Here is a 5,006-nt window from a genome sequence, read left to right as displayed (position 1 = left end):
ACTCCACGTGAAAGTATTTACACAGGAAGATGAGTGAGTGTCCAGTGTCAAGGTGCCCGCCGTCCACACCGCATTCGGTGTGAGATGAACACCACTGGTTCCAGGTGTCCTTCTCCATTCTCACACCCTGAAACAAGTTCCCTGGTAGGTTTCTTGTGAAAGCTGGACTGTAAAAATCCACTCTGTTTCCTATGTAGTATTTTGAAAGTACTGTAGCTTCCAAATAAAATAAAATGAAATGGAATGGAATAAAATAAAATAAAGTTAAATGAAATAAAATCGTACTACGCTTATTTGTCTAAGCATCAGTACTTTGTACTTATATAGACACAAGTGCAAAAGTATAATGATGAGCTGAAGAATGCGCTTAGAAGCTCTAATTTCTGTTGTCTTTTGCTAGTTTCGTATAAAACCAGAGGTGTGTTTTATTGATTTTGATAACAGAAAAATCTTGAATAATGTTTGTTTTCCTCATGTTTTCTTTCCGGAACAGAGAATCTAAAGGGGTATTAGCCCACCTTCCCTTCCCTGGCCTACATAGAGATACGGAGTGATCTGAGGCATTGGCTTTTTCTCCAAGTAGGCACAGATAGCTGAGATTCAGGAAATTCCAAATCAAAAGTAAGACTTAGCTTCTACGAGAAATACTTCTGATGAAAAATTCACTGAGGAGCATACTCCTAAACCAGATGTACGTTTAAGAGTCATGCTGAGATATCAGTTTGTTTCCCTTTCTTTTTAAAATACATCCAGTTCTTACCCAGTTAATATAAGGAAACCAGTATCTCTAGAAGAAAGCTTGCTTTGCAGTATTCGTGAATCACTGAAAAGCTTAAGTTTGAATATTTAATTTACAAGTTAGTCTTTAGCGGGTTTTAAATAGTTTTTTGACCCTTTTGAAAAGTAACTACATCAGTGCTTCTTGTTGCTGAGTGAGAAATGCTACTTTGTATACAGTTTTGGTTTTCTTTTTGCAGATATGATTGATGTATGACAGCAAAACAAAGTATTTTTATGTTTATATAGTGTAATTTTTGGTTCACTTAGAATACATTTTATTTAATAAGTTAAAATTCTTTTGGTACCCTATTAAATGCAAAATCTCCTTTCCAAACAAAAAAGAACTACCTTATAGTCTTCATTGAATGTTCTTGGTCTGTGCTTTTATGTTTATATAATATAGTGAATTCAGTATGGTGTCCAAGTTTCCCTGCATGGATCCACACGTGCATTCCTTCCAGGAGGCGGTACTGACTCCAGACTCCACACCCCTCCTTCTAGTTAGGCTTCTGAGTTTGCAATCATATTGAATGTATGATGAGCAAAATAAAATCAAAACCTTCTTTTTGTACATTTTTGAAGTATATACTTGGAACTGACCACCTCCCTGGCCACATGAAGAGCTGTACAGTGTGTAAATCCGCCTTTACCTTGGATTGAGTCATACAGTGTGTTTGCATCTGTGGGACCTACCTTTTCACTCATTAGTTTGAACTATATATAAACTGTATAATCTGAAAGTTTTTATAGAATAAATATTCACCTGTGAAAACTGGTTAAATAAAACTAATATTTCTTACACATGCACACACCAAAAAGCATTCCACAATGAGCATGACAAAAAGTCCCTCTTTCAGAAAGATGCTTCTGCAGTAGAAGGTGGCTACATTGATGCAATGACATGGCCAGTTCTGACTCCCTAACTTGTTTGGGATGCTTCTGCTACATTTTCAAATGACTTCAGTCAGTGGTTCCCACAAATGCAATATTTGCCAGACAAGACATAGTTGCATTTCTGTGGCTTTTACATTTATTAAACAATTGTTTCCTCCTCCGAGGGTAATAGCCTCCAATCTCCCCACTTTTTCAAAACATTATTGACAATTCTTCTACCATATGTTGACACTGTGTTTCAATTCTTGTATCATTTATTTCCTAGGGCACAATTTGTTCTGCTATGACAATCTCCAGGGTAAGAATTCAATTGTACAAGGTTATGTGAGCTTGCAAATGAAGGAGACAGAGAGAGAGAGAAAAAAAAAAAGGTGGAGGAGGGAAGGAGGGGACAAGATGGGGAGAAAGAGAAACTACAAACGGGAGACCTTAATTCTAGCCATTAAAAATGGTGGTTCTAAAAATCCACCACACTGTCAGAACCCAGCTTTTTACATGTGTTCACATCCATACAGAAAAGACATGTTTTGTTTTTTTCCTAGTGAATTAGTGGCAAATACTGTCAGTTTTGAAATACAGGATGGGGAACTCTTTCTCTGAAAACGTAGCTGGGGGAAAAATGATGCAATTAGGTGGAGAAATAGCTGCCTTGAAGAACAAGTTTCCTTGAGTTGATGAAACACTAAAGGAGAGAAGAGGTCCCCTTGCATGTCTTCCCCAACTCTGTGTTTATTTGCTGATCCAAACTGATTCCCGTTAAAATATGCATGCCAGCATTTCATTTTCAACAAATGCTACTCCAAGTATTCATTAGCGTCTTACCCACTGTCTCTAAAATAATCTACGGTGACCTGAATAGCTGTGGAATGACAAGAGAAAGATTGCAAGGAGGAGACGTGCATGGGGGGCCCCGAGGGAAAGGCACAGCTTGCTGGCTCTGTGGTAAGGGGTGAGTATCTGGCATCAGCCCCTCAGCAGAGAGGGCAGGACTGAGTGTAGCAAGCAGCTCACAGAAAATGCATCAACCCATTGAAATGTCACCAGAATTGAATTGAAATATCACCAAAGAAGCTCATGGGGGAGAAATTGCCATGTACTTTAAAAAATAATTATTATTTAATCCAACTAAAGCATGTACATAATCGAATCAAAGGTACTAGCAATCCTTGTTCCATCTTTCCTCACCCCATCCTCCACCCCAGGAGCAACAACTTTCCATTCCATTCTGTTCCTTCTCGAATTTTCCTCTATATTTCCAAATAATTTGCATATACTGTTATTTCTCAATTTATTAATTTTAGTCATTTTTATCAACTTCTGTTATGATACTGGAGGGTTTGTCTGGCCTAACTACCCCAGTTTGCCTTGACCCATCCCCTCAATTTAGATACTATCAGTTAAAAAAAAATTAATAGTCTTTTTTTTTTTTAAGACAGGGTCTCGCTCCATTTCCTAGGCTGAAGTACAGTGGCACAATCACGGCTCACTGCAGCTTCAACCTCCTGGGCTCGAGTGATCCTCCCACCTCAGCCTCCCAAGTAGCTAGGACTAAAGACACACTCCACCACACTCAGCTAATTTTTAAAACTTTGTAGAGAAGGGGTCTCACTTTGTTGCCCAATTTGTTCTGGAACTCCTGGTCTCAAGCAATCCTCACACCTAGGCCTCCCAAAGCACTAGGATTACAGGCATGACCCACCACGCCTGGCCCCTAATAGAGTCTTTCTATTATTATAGCTTCATATGCTCTCTGTTGATCCACGTGGCAAACTATGACTGCATTTCCTTTCATGTACAACTCTAAGTATTTTCTGGGATTAATAACTGTCTCATGTAATTGCTTAGTTTTCTAGAGATGTTCTCTGATTTTTTTCCAAATGCTTTCCAATGCCTCGTGATGGTTTCCCCAAATGCTCACACACATTAAATAACCTCACTCGCCCATGTCTCCACCCAAACACTGCCACTGAGAGCCATGTGTCCTCCTGCTCTGCAATATACCAGTTTAGCTTTAAACCCAGCACACGGCTAGTGTCCTAAAATACCCCAACCTCTTTCCAGCATGGGGTCTTGTCTCCTGGTTTCCTTGTCTTCCTCCCTTCTTGGTTTACTATTTTGTGTTGCTAAAATATATTCTCTAGTAGCTCCTGCAGAGACATGCACATGAGAGATATATTTTTCGTCCTTGCACGTTTAACCACCTGTTAACTTTGCCCTCGTCACTCTGCCTGAGTGAGTGCTCTCTGCACTGCACCCTCCTCAGAAATTTACTATTGCTCCACTTCCCCCGCAGTATTAGCCCTAAGGAACCTGCCGCCTTTGAACTGTCAGGTGTGGCCTGTTCTCCTCTGTAGAAACTTTTAGCCTAGTGCTGACCAAAGCCAATCGCAATTTTCTTTCTTTTTTTTTTTAACTTAAAATTTGTCTTTAATTTCCACATTTCCCCAACTTATTTTTTCTTTGGGTGTGTGTGTGAAGTAGGGGTCTCACTCTGTCACCCAGGCTGGAGTGCGGTGATGCAATCACGGCTCACTGCAGCCTCCACCTCCCGGGTTCAAGTGATCCTCCCACCTCAGTCTCCTGGGTAGTGGGGACTGCAGGTGCACGCCATCACATCTAGCTAATTAAAAAAGAATTTTTGTTGTTGTTGCCCAGGCTGGTCTGAAATTCCTGGGCTCAAGTGATCCTTTCCGATCAGTCTCTCAAAGTGCTGGGATTACAGGCGTGAGCCACCGCACCCGTCCTCAATTTTTCTTTTTTTCTTTTTTTTAGACGGAGTCTCACTCTGTCACTCAGGCTGGAGTGCAATGGTGCAATCTCGGCTCACTGCAAACTCTGCCTCCCAGGTTCATGCCATTCTCCTGCCTCAGCCTCCCAAGTAGCTGGGACTATAGGCGCCTGCCACCACACCCAGCTAATTCTTTGTATTTTTTAGTAGAGAAGGTGTTTCACTGTGTTAGCCAGGATGGTCTCGATCTCCTGACCTCGTGATCCGCCTGCCTCAGCCTCCCAAAGTGCTGGGATTACAGGCATGAGCCACTGCGCCAGGCCCCGTCCTCAATTTTCTAATAGACATAATTTAAATGGTAAAAAGAAAGAAGTGGAATTAGTTTTAATAATGCATTTTATTTAATCCAGTATATCAAAAAATGCTATCATTTCAAGCTGTAATCAATATCAAAATTTTCGGCGAGACATTTTACTACGCCTTGTTATCGTGAGTGTATTTTACAGCTGCTGCATGCCTGTGTAGTTCTAGAGCCTTCTGTCCATCCCTGGTGCTCTGAGGTCCCCACAGTGGTCCTCGTTGGCATTTAATCTCTGTGCTTGTG

The sequence above is a fragment of the Mandrillus leucophaeus genome, unplaced genomic scaffold, assembly GCF_000951045.1.
Source record: "Mandrillus leucophaeus isolate KB7577 unplaced genomic scaffold, Mleu.le_1.0 Scaffold777, whole genome shotgun sequence".
NCBI classification, from domain to species: domain Eukaryota; kingdom Metazoa; phylum Chordata; class Mammalia; order Primates; family Cercopithecidae; genus Mandrillus; species Mandrillus leucophaeus.
The sequence above is the reverse complement of the archived record's forward strand: the minus strand, read 5'-3'. Positions refer to the sequence as shown.